Source organism: Schistocerca piceifrons, unplaced genomic scaffold (assembly GCF_021461385.2).
Source record: "Schistocerca piceifrons isolate TAMUIC-IGC-003096 unplaced genomic scaffold, iqSchPice1.1 HiC_scaffold_687, whole genome shotgun sequence".
NCBI classification, from domain to species: Eukaryota; Metazoa; Arthropoda; class Insecta; order Orthoptera; family Acrididae; genus Schistocerca; species Schistocerca piceifrons.
In genome coordinates this window covers 167,109-191,450 of record NW_025728934.1, presented here as the reverse complement: position 1 = coordinate 191,450, position 24,342 = coordinate 167,109, and the positions used below count along the sequence as shown (strand labels likewise).

Genomic DNA, 24,342 nt, shown 5'->3' with positions numbered 1-24,342 from the left:
CTCTCTCGCGTTATAGAACGGCGTGCTCCCGGACGCATTTCGTGGAGACGAACGCCAGCAATGATGAGAGCAAAAGGTGCCTACAAATCCTGTCGTTGCACCACGCACTGTTCTACGACAATTCACCAAGCAGACGCTCACGCGTTGTTGTGTTGTTTCCTTTGCGGGCAATGAGTGCATCTGCCTTCGACACAGGGAAACATTACACGTTCGGCAGCTGTGGGATTGGAACCCACGCCTCCGAAGAGAATGGTGCCTGAAACCAGCGCCTTAGACCGCTCGGCCCACGCTACCTACACAACACGCGCGTCACAAGAGCTGCGTCCTACCCCACGAGAACACACCGCAACGGCAACAAAAATGAGACGTAAAAAGTGGCAACGGTGGGATTCGAACCCACGCCTCCGGAGAGGACTGGTGCCTAAAACCAGCGCCTTAGACCGCTCGGCCACGTTACCGTTGGATCAGCAGCGGCAAAACGTTTCGTTTGTACTACAAAGATCACTTCGAAATGGAAGTATCTTGGCAATCGCCGTGCCATGTATTTCCACTGCTCTCCCACTGGAAGCGTCTCTTTAGGCCATCCAACGCAAGAAAAAGCCGTGCCCGCCGTATGGTAGCGACGCCACTTGTCTGTAGCTGTCGCAGTTAAGGAGACAGCGTCAAGAGACGTTTTCGGTGCCGTGACCAGGTTTCGAACCTGGGCTTTCCTTAACCACTAAAGTATCGTAGCTGTAACTGTCAGACGGAGTTAGAATGCTCCATGTATCAAACATATGTGAGCTCAAGGAGGTTACACTTGAAGGAAAAGCGGCAGGTTAACGCGATCACATCAAAACCCCCGGGCAGCTACGGGATTCGAAACCGCGCCTACAGAGAGACTGGTGCCTTAAACCAGCGCCTTAAAGCGCTCGGCCACGCTACATGCGCTGCTTGGTGCGCCAGTGTTCCTAGCATTTGTAGAAACAGTGCACGCCACAGCTTCCTGTTCTGCTGCGACTGGCTGCTCATCCATCGCACTTCAAACGACTGCCCTTTTCGACTACAGAGAGCAGCGGACGGTCTGCGCTCTGGGAGGCGACATTACGTGTTGGGGATGAAGTGGTAGTGCTAACTGCGGCCTGCGGAACACGAGTGAAAAAATCAAGAGAGTACTGTCATTTCGAGTACTCGCCATTGCAACGGCAGCAAGGCAAAACTTTCAAAATTGCCGTGACCAGGATTCGAACCTGGGTTATTGCGGGCCACAACGCAATGTCCTAACCACTAGACGATCACGGCCATGGCCACGGAGGCGCCCGCCGAAGGCAGCTGGCTGCAATGCAAGTGGCGATACCCAGCAAAGCCTAGGCCAAGGTGTACGCCACAGCAGTGTCAGACACGGTCTCCATCACATGGTATACGAGCAAATGAACGTGCCTGCGCTGTCAGGACTCTAACTACAGTGGTTAGCTGCATTCACCTCCTTTGGCAATGTCTTGCAGTCCTCCAAGCCTCTTGACTACAGGTACCGGTATGTGGCTCGATAACAAGTGGATAGACGCCGCATCTCTCTCGCCGTCAGGTGTTGCCGCGAGTCATACTTAACGTAGCTTTCTGCACGCGTCAGCGTAGCGTCAGTCGAGCAAAGTCGAGACAAGTCGCATAGGAGGAGCAAGAAAAACGCGCAAGTCCGGTACCGGGAATCGAACCCGGGCCTCCTCGTTGAGAGCCAGGTATCCTAGCCACTAGACCAAACCGGATAACGACGGAAGTGCTCTTTCCAGCGAACGCAGCAGCCGCCAACGGTTAACTGACGACAACTGTAAAAAATCCACTCTCTCGCGTTATAGAACGGCGTGCTCCGGACGCATTTCGTGGAGACGAACGCCAGCAATGATGAGAGCAAAAGGTGCCTACAAATCCTGTCGTTGCACCACGCACTGTTCTACGACAATTCACCAAGCAGACGCTCACGCGTTGTTGTGTTGTTTCCTTTGCGGGCAATGAGTGCATCTGCCTTCGACACAGGAAACATTACACGTTCGGCAGCTGTGGGATTGGAACCCACGCCTCCGAAGAGAATGGTGCCTGAAACCAGCGCCTTAGACCGCTCGGCCACGCTACCTACACAACACGCGCGTCACAAGAGCTGCGTCCTACCCCACGAGAACACACCGCAACGGCACAAAAATGAGACGTAAAAAGTGGCAACGGTGGGATTCGAACCCACGCCTCCGGAGAGACTGGTGCCTAAAACCAGCGCCTTAGACCGCTCGGCCACGTTACCGTTGGATCAGCAGCGGCAAAACGTTTCGTTTGTACTACAAAGATCACTTCGAAATGGAAGTATCTTGGCAATCGCCGTGCCATGTATTTCCACTGCTCTCCCACTGGAAGCGTCTCTTTAGGCCATCCAACGCAAGAAAAAGCCGTGCCCGCCGTATGGTAGCGACGCCACTTGTCTGTAGCTGTCGCAGTTAAGGAGACAGCGTCAAGAGACGTTTTCGTGCCGTGACCAGGTTTCGAACCTGGGCTTTCCTTAACCACTAAAGTATCGTAGCTGTAACTGTCAGACGGAGTTAGAATGCTCCATGTATCAAACATATGTGAGCTCAAGGAGGTTACACTTGAAGGAAAAGCGGCAGGTTAACGCGATCACATCAAAACCCCCGGCAGCTACGGGATTCGAAACCGCGCCTACAGAGAGACTGGTGCCTTAAACCAGCGCCTTAAAGCGCTCGGCCACGCTACATGCGCTGCTTGGTGCGCCAGTGTTCCTAGCATTTGTAGAAACAGTGCACGCCACAGCTTCCTGTTCTGCTGCGACTGGCTGCTCATCCATCGCACTTCAAACGACTGCCCTTTTCGACTACAGAGAGCAGCGGACGTCTGCGCTCTGGGAGGCGACATTACGTGTTGGGGATGAAGTGGTAGTGCTAACTGCGGCCTGCGGAACACGAGTGAAAAAATCAAGAGAGTACTGTCATTTCGAGTACTCGCCATTGCAACGGCAGCAAGGCAAAACTTTCAAAATTGCCGTGACCAGGATTCGAACCTGGGTTATTGCGGCCACAACGCAATGTCCTAACCACTAGACGATCACGGCCATGGCCACGGAGGCGCCCGCGAAGGCAGCTGGCTGCAATGCAAGTGGCGATACCCAGCAAAGCCTAGGCCAAGGTGTACGCCACAGCAGTGTCAGACACGGTCTCCATCACATGTATACGAGCAAATGAACGTGCCTGCGCTGTCAGGACTCTAACTACAGTGGTTAGCTGCATTCACCTCCTTGGCAATGTCTTGCAGTCCTCCAAGCCTCTTGACTACAGGTACCGGTATGTGGCTCGATAACAAGTGGATAGACGCCGCATCTCTCTCGCCGTCAGGTGTTGCCGCGAGTCATACTTAACGTAGCTTTCTGCACGCGTCAGCGTAGCGTCAGTCGAGCAAAGTCGAGACAAGTCGCATAGGAGGAGCAAGAAAAACGCGCAAGTCCGGTACCGGGAATCGAACCCGGGCCTCCTCGTTGAGAGCCAGGTATCCTAGCCACTAGACCAAACCGGATAACGACGGAAGTGCTCTTTCCAGCGAACGCAGCAGCCGCCAACGGTTAACTGACGACAACTGTAAAAAATCCACTCTCTCGCGTTATAGAACGGCGTGCTCCGGACGCATTTCGTGGAGACGAACGCCAGCAATGATGAGAGCAAAAGGTGCCTACAAATCCTGTCGTTGCACCACGCACTGTTCTACGACAATTCACCAAGCAGACGCTCACGCGTTGTTGTGTTGTTTCCTTTGCGGGCAATGAGTGCATCTGCCTTCGACACAGGAAACATTACACGTTCGGCAGCTGTGGGATTGGAACCCACGCCTCCGAAGAGAATGGTGCCTGAAACCAGCGCCTTAGACCGCTCGGCCACGCTACCTACACAACACGCGCGTCACAAGAGCTGCGTCCTACCCCACGAGAACACACCGCAACGGCACAAAAATGAGACGTAAAAAGTGGCAACGGTGGGATTCGAACCCACGCCTCCGGAGAGACTGGTGCCTAAAACCAGCGCCTTAGACCGCTCGGCCACGTTACCGTTGGATCAGCAGCGGCAAAACGTTTCGTTTGTACTACAAAGATCACTTCGAAATGGAAGTATCTTGGCAATCGCCGTGCCATGTATTTCCACTGCTCTCCCACTGGAAGCGTCTCTTTAGGCCATCCAACGCAAGAAAAAGCCGTGCCCGCCGTATGGTAGCGACGCCACTTGTCTGTAGCTGTCGCAGTTAAGGAGACAGCGTCAAGAGACGTTTTCGTGCCGTGACCAGGTTTCGAACCTGGGCTTTCCTTAACCACTAAAGTATCGTAGCTGTAACTGTCAGACGGAGTTAGAATGCTCCATGTATCAAACATATGTGAGCTCAAGGAGGTTACACTTGAAGGAAAAGCGGCAGGTTAACGCGATCACATCAAAACCCCCGGCAGCTACGGGATTCGAAACCGCGCCTACAGAGAGACTGGTGCCTTAAACCAGCGCCTTAAAGCGCTCGGCCACGCTACATGCGCTGCTTGGTGCGCCAGTGTTCCTAGCATTTGTAGAAACAGTGCACGCCACAGCTTCCTGTTCTGCTGCGACTGGCTGCTCATCCATCGCACTTCAAACGACTGCCCTTTTCGACTACAGAGAGCAGCGGACGTCTGCGCTCTGGGAGGCGACATTACGTGTTGGGGATGAAGTGGTAGTGCTAACTGCGGCCTGCGGAACACGAGTGAAAAAATCAAGAGAGTACTGTCATTTCGAGTACTCGCCATTGCAACGGCAGCAAGGCAAAACTTTCAAAATTGCCGTGACCAGGATTCGAACCTGGGTTATTGCGGCCACAACGCAATGTCCTAACCACTAGACGATCACGGCCATGGCCACGGAGGCGCCCGCGAAGGCAGCTGGCTGCAATGCAAGTGGCGATACCCAGCAAAGCCTAGGCCAAGGTGTACGCCACAGCAGTGTCAGACACGGTCTCCATCACATGTATACGAGCAAATGAACGTGCCTGCGCTGTCAGGACTCTAACTACAGTGGTTAGCTGCATTCACCTCCTTGGCAATGTCTTGCAGTCCTCCAAGCCTCTTGACTACAGGTACCGGTATGTGGCTCGATAACAAGTGGATAGACGCCGCATCTCTCTCGCCGTCAGGTGTTGCCGCGAGTCATACTTAACGTAGCTTTCTGCACGCGTCAGCGTAGCGTCAGTCGAGCAAAGTCGAGACAAGTCGCATAGGAGGAGCAAGAAAAACGCGCAAGTCCGGTACCGGGAATCGAACCCGGGCCTCCTCGTTGAGAGCCAGGTATCCTAGCCACTAGACCAAACCGGATAACGACGGAAGTGCTCTTTCCAGCGAACGCAGCAGCCGCCAACGGTTAACTGACGACAACTGTAAAAAATCCACTCTCTCGCGTTATAGAACGGCGTGCTCCGGACGCATTTCGTGGAGACGAACGCCAGCAATGATGAGAGCAAAAGGTGCCTACAAATCCTGTCGTTGCACCACGCACTGTTCTACGACAATTCACCAAGCAGACGCTCACGCGTTGTTGTGTTGTTTCCTTTGCGGGCAATGAGTGCATCTGCCTTCGACACAGGAAACATTACACGTTCGGCAGCTGTGGGATTGGAACCCACGCCTCCGAAGAGAATGGTGCCTGAAACCAGCGCCTTAGACCGCTCGGCCACGCTACCTACACAACACGCGCGTCACAAGAGCTGCGTCCTACCCCACGAGAACACACCGCAACGGCACAAAAATGAGACGTAAAAAGTGGCAACGGTGGGATTCGAACCCACGCCTCCGGAGAGACTGGTGCCTAAAACCAGCGCCTTAGACCGCTCGGCCACGTTACCGTTGGATCAGCAGCGGCAAAACGTTTCGTTTGTACTACAAAGATCACTTCGAAATGGAAGTATCTTGGCAATCGCCGTGCCATGTATTTCCACTGCTCTCCCACTGGAAGCGTCTCTTTAGGCCATCCAACGCAAGAAAAAGCCGTGCCCGCCGTATGGTAGCGACGCCACTTGTCTGTAGCTGTCGCAGTTAAGGAGACAGCGTCAAGAGACGTTTTCGTGCCGTGACCAGGTTTCGAACCTGGGCTTTCCTTAACCACTAAAGTATCGTAGCTGTAACTGTCAGACGGAGTTAGAATGCTCCATGTATCAAACATATGTGAGCTCAAGGAGGTTACACTTGAAGGAAAAGCGGCAGGTTAACGCGATCACATCAAAACCCCCGGCAGCTACGGGATTCGAAACCGCGCCTACAGAGAGACTGGTGCCTTAAACCAGCGCCTTAAAGCGCTCGGCCACGCTACATGCGCTGCTTGGTGCGCCAGTGTTCCTAGCATTTGTAGAAACAGTGCACGCCACAGCTTCCTGTTCTGCTGCGACTGGCTGCTCATCCATCGCACTTCAAACGACTGCCCTTTTCGACTACAGAGAGCAGCGGACGTCTGCGCTCTGGGAGGCGACATTACGTGTTGGGGATGAAGTGGTAGTGCTAACTGCGGCCTGCGGAACACGAGTGAAAAAATCAAGAGAGTACTGTCATTTCGAGTACTCGCCATTGCAACGGCAGCAAGGCAAAACTTTCAAAATTGCCGTGACCAGGATTCGAACCTGGGTTATTGCGGCCACAACGCAATGTCCTAACCACTAGACGATCACGGCCATGGCCACGGAGGCGCCCGCGAAGGCAGCTGGCTGCAATGCAAGTGGCGATACCCAGCAAAGCCTAGGCCAAGGTGTACGCCACAGCAGTGTCAGACACGGTCTCCATCACATGTATACGAGCAAATGAACGTGCCTGCGCTGTCAGGACTCTAACTACAGTGGTTAGCTGCATTCACCTCCTTGGCAATGTCTTGCAGTCCTCCAAGCCTCTTGACTACAGGTACCGGTATGTGGCTCGATAACAAGTGGATAGACGCCGCATCTCTCTCGCCGTCAGGTGTTGCCGCGAGTCATACTTAACGTAGCTTTCTGCACGCGTCAGCGTAGCGTCAGTCGAGCAAAGTCGAGACAAGTCGCATAGGAGGAGCAAGAAAAACGCGCAAGTCCGGTACCGGGAATCGAACCCGGGCCTCCTCGTTGAGAGCCAGGTATCCTAGCCACTAGACCAAACCGGATAACGACGGAAGTGCTCTTTCCAGCGAACGCAGCAGCCGCCAACGGTTAACTGACGACAACTGTAAAAAATCCACTCTCTCGCGTTATAGAACGGCGTGCTCCGGACGCATTTCGTGGAGACGAACGCCAGCAATGATGAGAGCAAAAGGTGCCTACAAATCCTGTCGTTGCACCACGCACTGTTCTACGACAATTCACCAAGCAGACGCTCACGCGTTGTTGTGTTGTTTCCTTTGCGGGCAATGAGTGCATCTGCCTTCGACACAGGAAACATTACACGTTCGGCAGCTGTGGGATTGGAACCCACGCCTCCGAAGAGAATGGTGCCTGAAACCAGCGCCTTAGACCGCTCGGCCACGCTACCTACACAACACGCGCGTCACAAGAGCTGCGTCCTACCCCACGAGAACACACCGCAACGGCACAAAAATGAGACGTAAAAAGTGGCAACGGTGGGATTCGAACCCACGCCTCCGGAGAGACTGGTGCCTAAAACCAGCGCCTTAGACCGCTCGGCCACGTTACCGTTGGATCAGCAGCGGCAAAACGTTTCGTTTGTACTACAAAGATCACTTCGAAATGGAAGTATCTTGGCAATCGCCGTGCCATGTATTTCCACTGCTCTCCCACTGGAAGCGTCTCTTTAGGCCATCCAACGCAAGAAAAAGCCGTGCCCGCCGTATGGTAGCGACGCCACTTGTCTGTAGCTGTCGCAGTTAAGGAGACAGCGTCAAGAGACGTTTTCGTGCCGTGACCAGGTTTCGAACCTGGGCTTTCCTTAACCACTAAAGTATCGTAGCTGTAACTGTCAGACGGAGTTAGAATGCTCCATGTATCAAACATATGTGAGCTCAAGGAGGTTACACTTGAAGGAAAAGCGGCAGGTTAACGCGATCACATCAAAACCCCCGGCAGCTACGGGATTCGAAACCGCGCCTACAGAGAGACTGGTGCCTTAAACCAGCGCCTTAAAGCGCTCGGCCACGCTACATGCGCTGCTTGGTGCGCCAGTGTTCCTAGCATTTGTAGAAACAGTGCACGCCACAGCTTCCTGTTCTGCTGCGACTGGCTGCTCATCCATCGCACTTCAAACGACTGCCCTTTTCGACTACAGAGAGCAGCGGACGTCTGCGCTCTGGGAGGCGACATTACGTGTTGGGGATGAAGTGGTAGTGCTAACTGCGGCCTGCGGAACACGAGTGAAAAAATCAAGAGAGTACTGTCATTTCGAGTACTCGCCATTGCAACGGCAGCAAGGCAAAACTTTCAAAATTGCCGTGACCAGGATTCGAACCTGGGTTATTGCGGCCACAACGCAATGTCCTAACCACTAGACGATCACGGCCATGGCCACGGAGGCGCCCGCGAAGGCAGCTGGCTGCAATGCAAGTGGCGATACCCAGCAAAGCCTAGGCCAAGGTGTACGCCACAGCAGTGTCAGACACGGTCTCCATCACATGTATACGAGCAAATGAACGTGCCTGCGCTGTCAGGACTCTAACTACAGTGGTTAGCTGCATTCACCTCCGTGGCAATGTCTTGCAGTCCTCCAAGCCTCTTGACTACAGGTACCGGTATGTGGCTCGATAACAAGTGGATAGACGCCGCATCTCTCTCGCCGTCAGGTGTTGCCGCGAGTCATACTTAACGTAGCTTTCTGCACGCGTCAGCGTAGCGTCAGTCGAGCAAAGTCGAGACAAGTCGCATAGGAGGAGCAAGAAAAACGCGCAAGTCCGGTACCGGGAATCGAACCCGGGCCTCCTCGTTGAGAGCCAGGTATCCTAGCCACTAGACCAAACCGGATAACGACGGAAGTGCTCTTTCCAGCGAACGCAGCAGCCGCCAACGGTTAACTGACGACAACTGTAAAAAATCCACTCTCTCGCGTTATAGAACGGCGTGCTCCGGACGCATTTCGTGGAGACGAACGCCAGCAATGATGAGAGCAAAAGGTGCCTACAAATCCTGTCGTTGCACCACGCACTGTTCTACGACAATTCACCAAGCAGACGCTCACGCGTTGTTGTGTTGTTTCCTTTGCGGGCAATGAGTGCATCTGCCTTCGACACAGGAAACATTACACGTTCGGCAGCTGTGGGATTGGAACCCACGCCTCCGAAGAGAATGGTGCCTGAAACCAGCGCCTTAGACCGCTCGGCCACGCTACCTACACAACACGCGCGTCACAAGAGCTGCGTCCTACCCCACGAGAACACACCGCAACGGCACAAAAATGAGACGTAAAAAGTGGCAACGGTGGGATTCGAACCCACGCCTCCGGAGAGACTGGTGCCTAAAACCAGCGCCTTAGACCGCTCGGCCACGTTACCGTTGGATCAGCAGCGGCAAAACGTTTCGTTTGTACTACAAAGATCACTTCGAAATGGAAGTATCTTGGCAATCGCCGTGCCATGTATTTCCACTGCTCTCCCACTGGAAGCGTCTCTTTAGGCCATCCAACGCAAGAAAAAGCCGTGCCCGCCGTATGGTAGCGACGCCACTTGTCTGTAGCTGTCGCAGTTAAGGAGACAGCGTCAAGAGACGTTTTCGTGCCGTGACCAGGTTTCGAACCTGGGCTTTCCTTAACCACTAAAGTATCGTAGCTGTAACTGTCAGACGGAGTTAGAATGCTCCATGTATCAAACATATGTGAGCTCAAGGAGGTTACACTTGAAGGAAAAGCGGCAGGTTAACGCGATCACATCAAAACCCCCGGCAGCTACGGGATTCGAAACCGCGCCTACAGAGAGACTGGTGCCTTAAACCAGCGCCTTAAAGCGCTCGGCCACGCTACATGCGCTGCTTGGTGCGCCAGTGTTCCTAGCATTTGTAGAAACAGTGCACGCCACAGCTTCCTGTTCTGCTGCGACTGGCTGCTCATCCATCGCACTTCAAACGACTGCCCTTTTCGACTACAGAGAGCAGCGGACGTCTGCGCTCTGGGAGGCGACATTACGTGTTGGGGATGAAGTGGTAGTGCTAACTGCGGCCTGCGGAACACGAGTGAAAAAATCAAGAGAGTACTGTCATTTCGAGTACTCGCCATTGCAACGGCAGCAAGGCAAAACTTTCAAAATTGCCGTGACCAGGATTCGAACCTGGGTTATTGCGGCCACAACGCAATGTCCTAACCACTAGACGATCACGGCCATGGCCACGGAGGCGCCCGCGAAGGCAGCTGGCTGCAATGCAAGTGGCGATACCCAGCAAAGCCTAGGCCAAGGTGTACGCCACAGCAGTGTCAGACACGGTCTCCATCACATGTATACGAGCAAATGAACGTGCCTGCGCTGTCAGGACTCTAACTACAGTGGTTAGCTGCATTCACCTCCGTGGCAATGTCTTGCAGTCCTCCAAGCCTCTTGACTACAGGTACCGGTATGTGGCTCGATAACAAGTGGATAGACGCCGCATCTCTCTCGCCGTCAGGTGTTGCCGCGAGTCATACTTAACGTAGCTTTCTGCACGCGTCAGCGTAGCGTCAGTCGAGCAAAGTCGAGACAAGTCGCATAGGAGGAGCAAGAAAAACGCGCAAGTCCGGTACCGGGAATCGAACCCGGGCCTCCTCGTTGAGAGCCAGGTATCCTAGCCACTAGACCAAACCGGATAACGACGGAAGTGCTCTTTCCAGCGAACGCAGCAGCCGCCAACGGTTAACTGACGACAACTGTAAAAAATCCACTCTCTCGCGTTATAGAACGGCGTGCTCCGGACGCATTTCGTGGAGACGAACGCCAGCAATGATGAGAGCAAAAGGTGCCTACAAATCCTGTCGTTGCACCACGCACTGTTCTACGACAATTCACCAAGCAGACGCTCACGCGTTGTTGTGTTGTTTCCTTTGCGGGCAATGAGTGCATCTGCCTTCGACACAGGAAACATTACACGTTCGGCAGCTGTGGGATTGGAACCCACGCCTCCGAAGAGAATGGTGCCTGAAACCAGCGCCTTAGACCGCTCGGCCACGCTACCTACACAACACGCGCGTCACAAGAGCTGCGTCCTACCCCACGAGAACACACCGCAACGGCACAAAAATGAGACGTAAAAAGTGGCAACGGTGGGATTCGAACCCACGCCTCCGGAGAGACTGGTGCCTAAAACCAGCGCCTTAGACCGCTCGGCCACGTTACCGTTGGATCAGCAGCGGCAAAACGTTTCGTTTGTACTACAAAGATCACTTCGAAATGGAAGTATCTTGGCAATCGCCGTGCCATGTATTTCCACTGCTCTCCCACTGGAAGCGTCTCTTTAGGCCATCCAACGCAAGAAAAAGCCGTGCCCGCCGTATGGTAGCGACGCCACTTGTCTGTAGCTGTCGCAGTTAAGGAGACAGCGTCAAGAGACGTTTTCGTGCCGTGACCAGGTTTCGAACCTGGGCTTTCCTTAACCACTAAAGTATCGTAGCTGTAACTGTCAGACGGAGTTAGAATGCTCCATGTATCAAACATATGTGAGCTCAAGGAGGTTACACTTGAAGGAAAAGCGGCAGGTTAACGCGATCACATCAAAACCCCCGGCAGCTACGGGATTCGAAACCGCGCCTACAGAGAGACTGGTGCCTTAAACCAGCGCCTTAAAGCGCTCGGCCACGCTACATGCGCTGCTTGGTGCGCCAGTGTTCCTAGCATTTGTAGAAACAGTGCACGCCACAGCTTCCTGTTCTGCTGCGACTGGCTGCTCATCCATCGCACTTCAAACGACTGCCCTTTTCGACTACAGAGAGCAGCGGACGTCTGCGCTCTGGGAGGCGACATTACGTGTTGGGGATGAAGTGGTAGTGCTAACTGCGGCCTGCGGAACACGAGTGAAAAAATCAAGAGAGTACTGTCATTTCGAGTACTCGCCATTGCAACGGCAGCAAGGCAAAACTTTCAAAATTGCCGTGACCAGGATTCGAACCTGGGTTATTGCGGCCACAACGCAATGTCCTAACCACTAGACGATCACGGCCATGGCCACGGAGGCGCCCGCGAAGGCAGCTGGCTGCAATGCAAGTGGCGATACCCAGCAAAGCCTAGGCCAAGGTGTACGCCACAGCAGTGTCAGACACGGTCTCCATCACATGTATACGAGCAAATGAACGTGCCTGCGCTGTCAGGACTCTAACTACAGTGGTTAGCTGCATTCACCTCCTTGGCAATGTCTTGCAGTCCTCCAAGCCTCTTGACTACAGGTACCGGTATGTGGCTCGATAACAAGTGGATAGACGCCGCATCTCTCTCGCCGTCAGGTGTTGCCGCGAGTCATACTTAACGTAGCTTTCTGCACGCGTCAGCGTAGCGTCAGTCGAGCAAAGTCGAGACAAGTCGCATAGGAGGAGCAAGAAAAACGCGCAAGTCCGGTACCGGGAATCGAACCCGGGCCTCCTCGTTGAGAGCCAGGTATCCTAGCCACTAGACCAAACCGGATAACGACGGAAGTGCTCTTTCCAGCGAACGCAGCAGCCGCCAACGGTTAACTGACGACAACTGTAAAAAATCCACTCTCTCGCGTTATAGAACGGCGTGCTCCGGACGCATTTCGTGGAGACGAACGCCAGCAATGATGAGAGCAAAAGGTGCCTACAAATCCTGTCGTTGCACCACGCACTGTTCTACGACAATTCACCAAGCAGACGCTCACGCGTTGTTGTGTTGTTTCCTTTGCGGGCAATGAGTGCATCTGCCTTCGACACAGGAAACATTACACGTTCGGCAGCTGTGGGATTGGAACCCACGCCTCCGAAGAGAATGGTGCCTGAAACCAGCGCCTTAGACCGCTCGGCCACGCTACCTACACAACACGCGCGTCACAAGAGCTGCGTCCTACCCCACGAGAACACACCGCAACGGCACAAAAATGAGACGTAAAAAGTGGCAACGGTGGGATTCGAACCCACGCCTCCGGAGAGACTGGTGCCTAAAACCAGCGCCTTAGACCGCTCGGCCACGTTACCGTTGGATCAGCAGCGGCAAAACGTTTCGTTTGTACTACAAAGATCACTTCGAAATGGAAGTATCTTGGCAATCGCCGTGCCATGTATTTCCACTGCTCTCCCACTGGAAGCGTCTCTTTAGGCCATCCAACGCAAGAAAAAGCCGTGCCCGCCGTATGGTAGCGACGCCACTTGTCTGTAGCTGTCGCAGTTAAGGAGACAGCGTCAAGAGACGTTTTCGTGCCGTGACCAGGTTTCGAACCTGGGCTTTCCTTAACCACTAAAGTATCGTAGCTGTAACTGTCAGACGGAGTTAGAATGCTCCATGTATCAAACATATGTGAGCTCAAGGAGGTTACACTTGAAGGAAAAGCGGCAGGTTAACGCGATCACATCAAAACCCCCGGCAGCTACGGGATTCGAAACCGCGCCTACAGAGAGACTGGTGCCTTAAACCAGCGCCTTAAAGCGCTCGGCCACGCTACATGCGCTGCTTGGTGCGCCAGTGTTCCTAGCATTTGTAGAAACAGTGCACGCCACAGCTTCCTGTTCTGCTGCGACTGGCTGCTCATCCATCGCACTTCAAACGACTGCCCTTTTCGACTACAGAGAGCAGCGGACGTCTGCGCTCTGGGAGGCGACATTACGTGTTGGGGATGAAGTGGTAGTGCTAACTGCGGCCTGCGGAACACGAGTGAAAAAATCAAGAGAGTACTGTCATTTCGAGTACTCGCCATTGCAACGGCAGCAAGGCAAAACTTTCAAAATTGCCGTGACCAGGATTCGAACCTGGGTTATTGCGGCCACAACGCAATGTCCTAACCACTAGACGATCACGGCCATGGCCACGGAGGCGCCCGCGAAGGCAGCTGGCTGCAATGCAAGTGGCGATACCCAGCAAAGCCTAGGCCAAGGTGTACGCCACAGCAGTGTCAGACACGGTCTCCATCACATGTATACGAGCAAATGAACGTGCCTGCGCTGTCAGGACTCTAACTACAGTGGTTAGCTGCATTCACCTCCGTGGCAATGTCTTGCAGTCCTCCAAGCCTCTTGACTACAGGTACCGGTATGTGGCTCGATAACAAGTGGATAGACGCCGCATCTCTCTCGCCGTCAGGTGTTGCCGCGAGTCATACTTAACGTAGCTTTCTGCACGCGTCAGCGTAGCGTCAGTCGAGCAAAGTCGAGACAAGTCGCATAGGAGGAGCAAGAAAAACGCGCAAGTCCGGTACCGGGAATCGAACCCGGGCCTCCTCGTTGAGAGCCAGGTATCCTAGCCACTAGACCAAACCGGATAACGACGGAAGTGCTCTTTCCAGCGAACGCAGCAGCCGCCAACGGTTAACTGACGACAACTGTAAAAAATCCACTCTCTCGCGTTATAGAACGGCGTGCTCCGGACGCATTTCGTGGAGACGAACGCCAGCAATGATGAGAGCAAAAGGTGCCTACAAATCCTGTCGTTGCACCACGCACTGTTCTACGACAATTCACCAAGCAGACGCTCACGCGTTGTTGTGTTGTTTCCTTTGCGGGCAATGAGTGCATCTGCCTTCGACACAGGAAACATTACACGTTCGGCAGCTGTGGGATTGGAACCCACGCCTCCGAAGAGAATGGTGCCTGAAACCAGCGCCTTAGACCGCTCGGCCACGCTACCTACACAACACGCGCGTCACAAGAGCTGCGTCCTACCCCACGAGAACACACCGCAACGGCACAAAAATGAGACGTAAAAAGTGGCAACGGTGGGATTCGAACCCACGCCTCCGGAGAGACTGGTGCCTAAAACCAGCGCCTTAGACCGCTCGGCCACGTTACCGTTGGATCAGCAGCGGCAAAACGTTTCGTTTGTACTACAAAGATCACTTCGAAATGGAAGTATCTTGGCAATCGCCGTGCCATGTATTTCCACTGCTCTCCCACTGGAAGCGTCTCTTTAGGCCATCCAACGCAAGAAAAAGCCGTGCCCGCCGTATGGTAGCGACGCCACTTGTCTGTAGCTGTCGCAGTTAAGGAGACAGCGTCAAGAGACGTTTTCGTGCCGTGACCAGGTTTCGAACCTGGGCTTTCCTTAACCACTAAAGTATCGTAGCTGTAACTGTCAGACGGAGTTAGAATGCTCCATGTATCAAACATATGTGAGCTCAAGGAGGTTACACTTGAAGGAAAAGCGGCAGCTTAACGCGATCACATCAAAACCCCCGGCAGCTACGGGATTCGAAACCGCGCCTACAGAGAGACTGGTGCCTTAAACCAGCGGCTTAAAGCGCTCGGCCACGCTACATGCGCTGCTTGGTGCGCCAGTGTTCCTAGCATTTGTAGAAACAGTGCACGCCACAGCTTCCTGTTCTGCTGCGACTGGCTGCTCATCCATCGCACTTCAAACGACTGCCCTTTTCGACTACAGAGAGCAGCGGACGTCTGCGCTCTGGGAGGCGACATTACGTGTTGGGGATGAAGTGGTAGTGCTAACTGCGGCCTGCGGAACACGAGTGAAAAAATCAAGAGAGTACTGTCATTTCGAGTACTCGCCATTGCAACGGCAGCAAGGCAAAACTTTCAAAATTGCCGTGACCAGGATTCGAACCTGGGTTATTGCGGCCACAACGCAATGTCCTAACCACTAGACGATCACGGCCATGGCCACGGAGGCGCCCGCGAAGGCAGCTGGCTGCAATGCAAGTGGCGATACCCAGCAAAGCCTAGGCCAAGGTGTACGCCACAGCAGTGTCAGACACGGTCTCCATCACATGTATACGAGCAAATGAACGTGCCTGCGCTGTCAGGACTCTAACTACAGTGGTTAGCTGCATTCACCTCCGTGGCAATGTCTTGCAGTCCTCCAAGCCTCTTGACTACAGGTACCGGTATGTGGCTCGATAACATGTGGATAGACGCCGCATCTCTCTCGCCGTCAGGTGTTGCCGCGAGTCATACTTAACGTAGCTTTCTGCACGCGTCAGCGTAGCGTCAGTCGAGCAAAGTCGAGACAAGTCGCATAGGAGGAGCAAGAAAAACGCGCAAGTCCGGTACCGGGAATCGAACCCGGGCCTCCTCGTTGAGAGCCAGGTATCCTAGCCACTAGACCAAACCGGATAACGACGGAAGTGCTCTTTCCAGCGAACGCAGCAGCCGCCCACGGTTAACTGACGACAACTGTAAAAAATCCACTCTCTCGCGTTATAGAACGGCGTGCTCCGGACGCATTTCGTGGAGACGAACGCCAGCAATGATGAGAGCAAAAGGTGCCTACAAATCCTGTCGTTGCACCACGCACTGTTCTACGACAATTCACCAAGCAGACGCTCACGCGTTGTTGTGTTGTTTCCTTTGCGGGCAATGAGTGCATCTGCCTTCGACACAGGAAACATTACACGTTCGGCAGCTGTGGGATTGGAACCCACGCCTCCGAAGAGAATGGTGCCTGAAACCAGCGCCTTTGACCGCTCGGCCACGCTACCTACACAACACGCGCGTCACAAGAGCTGCGTCCTACCCCACGAGAACACACCGCAACGGCACAAAAATGAGACGTAAAAAGTGGCAACGGTGGGATTCGAACCCACGCCTCCGGAGAGACTGGTGCCTAAAACCAGCGCCTTAGACCGCTCGGCCACGTTACCGTTGGACCAGCAGCGGCAAAACGTTTCGTTTGTACTACAAAGATCACTTCGAAATGGAAGTATCTTGGCAATCGCCGTGCCATGTATTTCCACTGCTCTCCCACTGGAAGCGTCTCTTTAGGCCATCCACAGCAAGAAAAAGCCGTGCCCGCCGTATGGTAGCGACGCCACTTGTCTGTAGCTGTCGCAGTTAAGGAGACAGCGTCAAGAGACGTTTTCGTGCCGTGACCAGGTTTCGAACCTGGGCTTTCCTTAACCACTAAAGTATCGTAGCTGTAACTGTCAGACGGAGTTAGAATGCTCCATGTATCAAACATATGTGAGCTCAAGGAGGTTACACTTGAAGGAAAAGCGGCAGCTTAACGCGATCACATCAAAACCCCCGGCAGCTACGGGATTCGAAACCGCGCCTACAGAGAGACTGGTGCCTTAAACCAGCGGCTTAAAGCGCTCGGCCACGCTACATGCGCTGCTTGGTGCGCCAGTGTTCCTAGCATTTGTAGAAACAGTGCACGCCACAGCTTCCTGTTCTGCTGCGACTGGCTGCTCATCCATCGCACTTCAAACGACTGCCCTTTTCGACTACAGAGAGCAGCGGACGTCTGCGCTCTGGGAGGCGACATTACGTGTTGGGGATGAAGTGGTAGTGCTAACTGCGGCCTGCGGAACACGAGTGAAAAAATCAAGAGAGTACTGTCATTTCGAGTACTCGCCATTGCAACGGCAGCAAGGCAAAACTTTCAAAATTGCCGTGACCAGGATTCGAACCTGGGTTATTGCGGCCACAACGCAATGTCCTAACCACTAGACGATCACGGCCATGGCCACGGAGGCGCCCGCGAAGGCAGCTGGCTGCAATGCAAGTGGCGATACCCAGCAAAGCCTAGGCCAAGGTGTACGCCACAGCAGTGTCAGACACGGTCTCCATCACATGTATACGAGCAAATGAACGTGCCTGCGCTGTCAGGACTCTAACTACAGTGGTTAGCTGCATTCACCTCCGTGGCAATGTCTTGCAGTCCTCCAAGCCTCTTGACTACAGGTACCGGTATGTGGCTCGATAACAAGTGGATAGACGCCGCATCTCTCTCGCCGTCAGGTGTTGCCGCGAGTCATACTTAACGTAGCTTTCTGCACGCGTCAGCGTAGCGTCAGTCGAGTCAAGTCGAATAAGAGGAGCTACAAAAACGCGCAATTCCGGTATCGGGAACCGAAGCGTGGCCTCCTGGGTGAGATCCAGGTACCCTAGCCACTAGACCACACCGGATAACGACGGCAGTGCTCCTTCCAGCGAACGCAGCAGCCGCCCACGGTTAACTGACGACAACTGTAAAAAATCCACTCTCTCGCGTTATAGAACGGCGTGCTCCGGACGCATTTCGTGGAGGCGAACGCCAGCAATGATGAGAGCAAACGGTGCCTACAAATCCTGTCGTTGCACCACGCACTGTTCTACGACAATTCACCAAGCAGACGCTCACGCCTTGTTGTGCTGTTTCCTTTGCGGGCAATGAGTGCATCTGCCTTCGACACAGGAAACATTACACGTTCGGCAGCTGTGGGATTGTAACCCACGCCTCCGAAGAGAATGGTGTCTGAAACCAGCGCCTTAGACCGGTCGACCACGCTACCTACACAACACGCGCGTCACAAGAGCTGCGTCCTACCCCACGAGAACACACCGCAACGGCACAAAAATGAGACGTAAAAAGTGGCAAGGGTGGGATTCGAACCCATGCCTCCGGAGAGACTGGTGCCTAAAACCAGCGCCTTAGACCGCTCGGCCACGTTACCGTTGGATCAGCAGCGGCAAAACGTTTCCTTTGTACTACAAAGATCACTTCGAAATGGAAGTATCTTGGCAATCGCCGTGCCATGTCTTTCCACTGCTCTCCCACTGGAAGCGTCTCTTTAGGCCATCCACAGCAAGAAAAAGCCGTGCCCGCCGTATGGTAGCGACGCCACTTGTCTGTAGCTGTCGCAGTTAAGGAGACAGCGTCAAGAGACGTTTTCGTGCCGTGATCAGGTTTCGAACCTGGGCTTTCCTTAACCACTAAAGTATCGTAGCTGTAACTGTCAGGCGGAGCTAGAATGCTCCATGTATCAAACATATGTGAGCTCAAGGAGGTTACACTTGAAGGAAAAGCGGCAGGTTAACGCGATCACATCAAAACCCCCGGCAGCTACGGGATTCGAAACCGCGCCTACAGAGAGACTGGTGCCTTAAACCAGCGCCTTAAAGCGCTCGGCCACGCTACATGCGCTGCTTGGTGCGCCCGTGTTCCTAGCATTTGTAGAAACAGTGCACGCCACAGCTTCCTGTTCTGCTGGGACTGGCTGCTCATCCATCGCACTTCAACCGACTGCCCTTTTCGACTACAGAGAGCAGCGGACGTCTGCGCTCTGGGAGGCGACATTACGTGTTGGGGATGAAGTGGTAGTGCTAATTGCGGCCACAACGCAATGTCCTAACCACTAGACGATCACGGCCATGGCCACGGAGGCGCCCGCGAAGGCAGCTGGCTGCAATGCAAGTGGCGATACCCAGCAAAGCCTAGGCAAAGGTGTACGCCACAGCAGTGTCAGACACGGACTCCATCACATGTATACGAGCAAATGAACGTGCCTGCGCTGTCAGGACTCTAACTACAGTGGTTAGCTGCATTCACCTCCGTGGCAATGTCTTGCAGTCCTCCAAGCCTCTTGACTACAGGTACCGGTATGTGGCTCGATAACAAGTGGATAGACGCCCCATCTCTCTCGCCGTTAGGTGTTGCCGCGAGTCATACTTAACGTACCTTTCTGCACGCGTCAGCGTAGCGTCAGTCGAGTCAAGTCGAATAAGAGGCGCAACAAAAACGCGCAATTCCGCTACCGGGAATCGAAGCCGGGCCTCCTGGGTGAGATCCAGGTACCCTAGCCACTAGACCACACCGGATAACGACGGCAGTGCTCTTTCCAGCGAACGCAGCAGCCGCCCACGGTTAAGTGACGACAACTGTAAAAAAATCCACTCTCTCGCGTTATAGAACGGCGTGCTCCGGACGCATTTCGTGGAGACGAACGCCAGCAATGATGAGAGCAAAAGGTGCCTACAAATCCTGTCGTTGCACCACGCACTGTTCTACGACAATTCACCAAGCAGACGCTCACGCGTTGTTGTGTTGTTTCCTTTGCGGGCAATGAGTGCATCTGCCTTCGACACAGGAAACATTACACGTTCGGCAGCTGTGGGATTGGAACCCACGCCTCCGAAGAGAATGGTGCCTGAAACCAGCGCCTTAGACCGCTCGGCCACGCTACCTACACAACACGCGCGTCACAAGAGCTGCGTCCTACCCCACGAGAACACACCGCAACGGCACAAAAATGAGACGTAAAAAGTGGCAACGGTGGGATTCGAACCCACGCCTCCGGAGAGACTGGTGCCTAAAACCAGCGCCTTAGACCGCTCGGCCACGTTACCGTTGGACCAGCAGCGGCAAAACGTTTCGTTTGTACTACAAAGATCACTTCGAAATGGAAGTATCTTGGCAATCGCCGTGCCATGTATTTCCACTGTTCTCCCACTGGAAGCGTCTCTTTAGGCCATCCACAGCAAGAAAAAGCCGTGCCCGCCGTATGGTAGCGACGCCACTTGTCTGTAGCTGTCGCAGTTAAGGAGACAGCGTCAAGAGACGTTTTCGTGCCGTGACCAGGTTTCGAACCTGGGCTTTCCTTAACCAGTAAAGTATCGTAGCTGTAACTGTCAGACGGAGTTAGAATGCTCCATGTATCAAACATATGTGAGCTCAAGGAGGTTACACTTGAAGGAAAAGCGGCAGGTTAACGCGATCACATCAAAACCCCCGGCAGCTACGGGATTCGAAACCGCGCCTACAGAGAGACTGGTGCCTTAAACCAGCGCCTTAAAGCGCTCGGCCACGCTACATGCGCTGCTTGGTGCGCCAGTGTTCCTAGCATTTGTAGAAACAGTGCACGCCACAGCTTCCTGTTCTGCTGCGACTGGCTGCTCATCCATCGCACTTCAAACGACTGCCCTTTTCGACTACAGAGAGCAGCGGACGTCTGCGCTCTGGGAGGCGACATTACGTGTTGGGGATGAAGTGGTAGTGCTAACTGCGGCCTGCGGAACACGAGTGAAAAAATCAAGAGAGTACTGTCATTTCGAGTACTCGCCATTGCAACGGCAGCAAGGCAAAACTTTCAAAATTGCCGTGACCAGGATTCGAACCTGGGTTATTGCGGCCACAACGCAATGTCCTAACCACTAGACGATCACGGCCATGGCCACGGAGGCGCCCGCGAAGGCAGCTGGCTGCAATGCAAGTGGCGATACCCAGCAAAGCCTAGGCCAAGGTGTACGCCACAGCAGTGTCAGACACGGTCTCCATCACATGTATACGAGCAAATGAACGTGCCTGCGCTGTCAGGACTCTAACTACAGTGGTTAGCTGCATTCACCTCCGTGGCAATGTCTTGCAGTCCTCCAAGCCTCTTGACTACAGGTACCGGTATGGTGCTCGATAACAAGTGGATAGACGCCGCATCTCTCTCGCCGTCAGGTGTTGCCGCGAGTCATACTTAACGTAGCTTTCTGCACGCGTCAGCGTAGCGTCAGTCGAGCAAAGTCGAGACAAGTCGCATAGGAGGAGCAAGAAAAACGCGCAAGTCCGGTACCGGGAATCGAACCCGGGCCTCCTCGTTGAGAGCCAGGTATCCTAGCCACTAGACCAAACCGGATAACGACGGAAGTGCTCTTTCCAGCGAACGCAGCAGCCGCCCACGGTTAACTGACGACAACTGTAAAAAATCCACTCTCTCGCGTTATAGAACGGCGTGCTCCGGACGCATTTCGTGGAGACGAACGCCAGCAATGATGAGAGCAAAAGGTGCCTACAAATCCTGTCGTTGCACCACGCACTGTTCTACGACAATTCACCAAGCAGACGCTCACGCGTTGTTGTGTTGTTTCCTTTGCGGGCAATGAGTGCATCTGCCTTCGACACAGGAAACATTACACGTTCGGCAGCTGTGGGATTGGAACCCACGCCTCCGAAGAGAATGGTGCCTGAAACCAGCGCCTTTGACCGCTCGGCCACGCTACCTACACAACACGCGCGTCACAAGAGCTGCGTCCTACCCCACGAGAACACACCGCAACGGCACAAAAATGAGACGTAAAAAGTGGCAACGGTGGGATTCGAACCCACGCCTCCGGAGAGACTGGTGCCTAAAACCAGCGCCTTAGACCGCTCGGCCACGTTACCGTTGGACCAGCAGCGGCAAAACGTTTCGTTTGTACTACAAAGATCACTTCGAAATGGAAGTATCTTGGCAATCGCCGTGCCATGTATTTCCACTGCTCTCCCACTGGAAGCGTCTCTTTAGGCCATCCACAGCAAGAAAAAGCCGTGCCCGCCGTATGGTAGCGACGCCACTTGTCTGTAGCTGTCGCAGTTAAGGAGACAGCGTCAAGAGACGTTTTCGTGCCGTGACCAGGTTTCGAACCTGGGCTTTCCTTAACCACTAAAGTATCGTAGCTGTAACTGTCAGACGGAGTTAGAATGCTCCATGTATCAAACATATGTGAGCTCAAGGAGGTTACACTTGAAGGAAAAGCGGCAGGTTAACGCGATCACATCAAAACCCCCGGCAGCTACGGGATTCGAAACCGCGCCTACAGAGAGACTGGTGCCTTAAACCAGCGCCTTAAAGCGCTCGGCCACGCTACATGCGCTGCTTGGTGCGCCAGTGTTCCTAGCATTTGTAGAAACAGTGCACGCCACAGCTTCCTGTTCTGCCGGGACTGGCTGCTCATCCATCGCACTTCAAACGACTGCCCTTTTCGACTACAGAGAGCAGCGGACGTCTGCGCTCTGGGAGGCGACATTACGTGTTGGGGATGAAGTGGTAGTGCTAACTGCGGCCTGCGGAACACGAGTGAAAAAATCAAGAGAGTACTGTCATTTCGAGTACTCGCCATTGCAACGGCAGCAAGGCAAAACTTTCAAAATTGCCGTGACCAGGATTCGAACCTGGGTTATTGCGGCCACAACGCAATGTCCTAACCACTAGACGATCACGGCCATGGCCACGGAGGCGCCCGCGAAGGCAGCTGGCTGCAATGCAAGTGGCGATACCCAGCAAAGCCTAGGCCAAGGTGTACGCCACAGCAGTGTCAGACACGGTCTCCATCACATGTATACGAGCAAATGAACGTGCCTGTGCTGTCAGGACTCTAACTACAGTGGTTAGCTGCATTCACCTCCGTGGCAATGTCTTGCAGTCCTCCAAGCCTCTTGACTACAGGTACCGGTATGTGGCTCGATAACAAGTGGATAGACGCCGCATCTCTCTCGCCGTCAGGTGTTGCCGCGAGTCATACTTAACGTAGCTTTCTGCACGCGTCAGCGTAGCGTCAGTCGAGTCAAGTCGAATAAGAGGAGCTACAAAAACGCGCAATTCCGGTATCGGGAACCGAAGCGTGGCCTCCTGGGTGAGATCCAGGTACCCTAGCCACTAGAACACACCGGATAACGACGGCAGTGCTCCTTCCAGCGAACGCAGCAGCCGCCCACGGTTAACTGACGACAACTGTAAAAAATCCACTCTCTCGCGTTATAGAACGGCGTGCTCCGGACGCATTTCGTGGAGACGAACGCCAGCAATGATGAGAGCAAAAGGTGCCTACAAATCCTGTCGTTGCACCACGCACTGTTCTACGACAATTCACCAAGCAGACGCTCACGCGTTGTTGTGTTGTTTCCTTTGCGGGCAATGAGTGCATCTGCCTTCGACACAGGAAACATTACACGTTCGGCAGCTGTGGGATTGGAACCCACGCCTCCGAAGAGAATGGTGCCTGAAACCAGCGCCTTAGACCGCTCGGCCACGCTACCTACACAACACGCGCGTCACAAGAGCTGCGTCCTACCCCACGAGAACACACCGCAACGGCACAAAAATGAGACGTAAAAAGTGGCAACGGTGGGATTCGAACCCACGCCTCCGGAGAGACTGGTGCCTAAAACCAGCGCCTTAGACCGCTCGGCCATGTTCCCGTTGGATCAGCAGCGGCAAAACGTTTCGTTTGTACTACAAAGATCACTTCGAAATGGAAGTATCTTGGCAATCGCCGTGCCATGTATTTCCACTGCTCTCCCACTGGAAGCGTCTCTTTAGGCCATCCAACGCAAGAAAAAGCCGTGCCCGCCGTAAGGTAGCGACGCCACTTGTCTGTAGCTGTCGCAGTTAAGGAGACAGCGTCAAGAGACGTTTTCGTGCCGTGACCAGGTTTCGAACCTGGGCTTTCCTTAACCACTAAAGTATCGTAGCTGTAACTGTCAGACGGAGTTAGAATGCTCCATGTATCAAACATATGTGAGCTCAAGGAGGTTACACTTGAAGGAAAAGCGGCAGGTTAACGCGATCACATCAAAACCCCCGGCAGCTACGGGATTCGAAACCGCGCCTACAGAGAGACTGGTGCCTTAAACCAGCGGCTTAAAGCGCTCGGCCACGCTACATGCGCTGCTTGGTGCGCCAGTGTTCCTAGCATTTGTAGAAACAGTGCACGCCACAGCTTCCTGTTCTGCTGCGACTGGCTGCTCATCCATCGCACTTCAAACGACTGCCCTT

General features: G+C 54.0%; 35 non-coding genes across 35 annotated transcripts; all 35 read right to left on the bottom strand.

Annotated features, from left to right (window-relative positions):
- Positions 1–375: 375 nt before the first annotated feature.
- Positions 376–458, bottom strand: Trnal-uag. The gene has a single exon. It is a non-coding gene; the product is annotated as a tRNA-Leu (tRNA).
- Positions 459–1,208: 750 nt separating this feature from the next.
- Trnah-gug lies at positions 1,209–1,281 on the bottom strand. The gene has a single exon. It is a non-coding gene; the product is annotated as a tRNA-His (tRNA).
- Positions 1,282–1,670: 389 nt separating this feature from the next.
- On the bottom strand, positions 1,671–1,742 carry Trnae-cuc. Its single transcript has one exon. It is a non-coding gene; the product is annotated as a tRNA-Glu (tRNA).
- A 445-nt stretch (positions 1,743–2,187) lies between these two features.
- Trnal-uag lies at positions 2,188–2,269 on the bottom strand. The gene has a single exon. It is a non-coding gene; the product is annotated as a tRNA-Leu (tRNA).
- A 747-nt stretch (positions 2,270–3,016) lies between these two features.
- On the bottom strand, positions 3,017–3,088 carry Trnah-gug. The gene has a single exon. It is a non-coding gene; the product is annotated as a tRNA-His (tRNA).
- Positions 3,089–3,474: 386 nt separating this feature from the next.
- Positions 3,475–3,546, bottom strand: Trnae-cuc. Its single transcript has one exon. It is a non-coding gene; the product is annotated as a tRNA-Glu (tRNA).
- A 445-nt stretch (positions 3,547–3,991) lies between these two features.
- On the bottom strand, positions 3,992–4,073 carry Trnal-uag. Its single transcript has one exon. It is a non-coding gene; the product is annotated as a tRNA-Leu (tRNA).
- A 747-nt stretch (positions 4,074–4,820) lies between these two features.
- On the bottom strand, positions 4,821–4,892 carry Trnah-gug. The gene has a single exon. It is a non-coding gene; the product is annotated as a tRNA-His (tRNA).
- Positions 4,893–5,278: 386 nt separating this feature from the next.
- On the bottom strand, positions 5,279–5,350 carry Trnae-cuc. The gene has a single exon. It is a non-coding gene; the product is annotated as a tRNA-Glu (tRNA).
- A 445-nt stretch (positions 5,351–5,795) lies between these two features.
- Positions 5,796–5,877, bottom strand: Trnal-uag. The gene has a single exon. It is a non-coding gene; the product is annotated as a tRNA-Leu (tRNA).
- Positions 5,878–6,624: 747 nt separating this feature from the next.
- Positions 6,625–6,696, bottom strand: Trnah-gug. The gene has a single exon. It is a non-coding gene; the product is annotated as a tRNA-His (tRNA).
- A 386-nt stretch (positions 6,697–7,082) lies between these two features.
- On the bottom strand, positions 7,083–7,154 carry Trnae-cuc. Its single transcript has one exon. It is a non-coding gene; the product is annotated as a tRNA-Glu (tRNA).
- A 445-nt stretch (positions 7,155–7,599) lies between these two features.
- Trnal-uag lies at positions 7,600–7,681 on the bottom strand. The gene has a single exon. It is a non-coding gene; the product is annotated as a tRNA-Leu (tRNA).
- Positions 7,682–8,428: 747 nt separating this feature from the next.
- Trnah-gug lies at positions 8,429–8,500 on the bottom strand. The gene has a single exon. It is a non-coding gene; the product is annotated as a tRNA-His (tRNA).
- Positions 8,501–8,886: 386 nt separating this feature from the next.
- Positions 8,887–8,958, bottom strand: Trnae-cuc. The gene has a single exon. It is a non-coding gene; the product is annotated as a tRNA-Glu (tRNA).
- A 445-nt stretch (positions 8,959–9,403) lies between these two features.
- Positions 9,404–9,485, bottom strand: Trnal-uag. The gene has a single exon. It is a non-coding gene; the product is annotated as a tRNA-Leu (tRNA).
- A 747-nt stretch (positions 9,486–10,232) lies between these two features.
- On the bottom strand, positions 10,233–10,304 carry Trnah-gug. Its single transcript has one exon. It is a non-coding gene; the product is annotated as a tRNA-His (tRNA).
- A 386-nt stretch (positions 10,305–10,690) lies between these two features.
- On the bottom strand, positions 10,691–10,762 carry Trnae-cuc. Its single transcript has one exon. It is a non-coding gene; the product is annotated as a tRNA-Glu (tRNA).
- Positions 10,763–11,207: 445 nt separating this feature from the next.
- Positions 11,208–11,289, bottom strand: Trnal-uag. Its single transcript has one exon. It is a non-coding gene; the product is annotated as a tRNA-Leu (tRNA).
- Positions 11,290–12,036: 747 nt separating this feature from the next.
- Trnah-gug lies at positions 12,037–12,108 on the bottom strand. The gene has a single exon. It is a non-coding gene; the product is annotated as a tRNA-His (tRNA).
- A 386-nt stretch (positions 12,109–12,494) lies between these two features.
- On the bottom strand, positions 12,495–12,566 carry Trnae-cuc. Its single transcript has one exon. It is a non-coding gene; the product is annotated as a tRNA-Glu (tRNA).
- A 445-nt stretch (positions 12,567–13,011) lies between these two features.
- Positions 13,012–13,093, bottom strand: Trnal-uag. The gene has a single exon. It is a non-coding gene; the product is annotated as a tRNA-Leu (tRNA).
- A 747-nt stretch (positions 13,094–13,840) lies between these two features.
- On the bottom strand, positions 13,841–13,912 carry Trnah-gug. Its single transcript has one exon. It is a non-coding gene; the product is annotated as a tRNA-His (tRNA).
- Positions 13,913–14,298: 386 nt separating this feature from the next.
- Trnae-cuc lies at positions 14,299–14,370 on the bottom strand. Its single transcript has one exon. It is a non-coding gene; the product is annotated as a tRNA-Glu (tRNA).
- A 445-nt stretch (positions 14,371–14,815) lies between these two features.
- Positions 14,816–14,897, bottom strand: Trnal-uag. Its single transcript has one exon. It is a non-coding gene; the product is annotated as a tRNA-Leu (tRNA).
- A 747-nt stretch (positions 14,898–15,644) lies between these two features.
- Positions 15,645–15,716, bottom strand: Trnah-gug. Its single transcript has one exon. It is a non-coding gene; the product is annotated as a tRNA-His (tRNA).
- Positions 15,717–16,102: 386 nt separating this feature from the next.
- On the bottom strand, positions 16,103–16,174 carry Trnae-cuc. The gene has a single exon. It is a non-coding gene; the product is annotated as a tRNA-Glu (tRNA).
- Positions 16,175–16,619: 445 nt separating this feature from the next.
- On the bottom strand, positions 16,620–16,701 carry Trnal-uag. The gene has a single exon. It is a non-coding gene; the product is annotated as a tRNA-Leu (tRNA).
- Positions 16,702–17,448: 747 nt separating this feature from the next.
- Positions 17,449–17,520, bottom strand: Trnah-gug. Its single transcript has one exon. It is a non-coding gene; the product is annotated as a tRNA-His (tRNA).
- Positions 17,521–20,085: 2,565 nt separating this feature from the next.
- Positions 20,086–20,167, bottom strand: Trnal-uag. The gene has a single exon. It is a non-coding gene; the product is annotated as a tRNA-Leu (tRNA).
- Positions 20,168–20,914: 747 nt separating this feature from the next.
- Trnah-gug lies at positions 20,915–20,986 on the bottom strand. The gene has a single exon. It is a non-coding gene; the product is annotated as a tRNA-His (tRNA).
- A 386-nt stretch (positions 20,987–21,372) lies between these two features.
- Positions 21,373–21,444, bottom strand: Trnae-cuc. The gene has a single exon. It is a non-coding gene; the product is annotated as a tRNA-Glu (tRNA).
- Positions 21,445–21,889: 445 nt separating this feature from the next.
- Positions 21,890–21,971, bottom strand: Trnal-uag. The gene has a single exon. It is a non-coding gene; the product is annotated as a tRNA-Leu (tRNA).
- A 747-nt stretch (positions 21,972–22,718) lies between these two features.
- On the bottom strand, positions 22,719–22,790 carry Trnah-gug. Its single transcript has one exon. It is a non-coding gene; the product is annotated as a tRNA-His (tRNA).
- An 893-nt stretch (positions 22,791–23,683) lies between these two features.
- Positions 23,684–23,765, bottom strand: Trnal-uag. The gene has a single exon. It is a non-coding gene; the product is annotated as a tRNA-Leu (tRNA).
- Between the last annotated feature and the right edge of the window lie 577 nt (positions 23,766–24,342).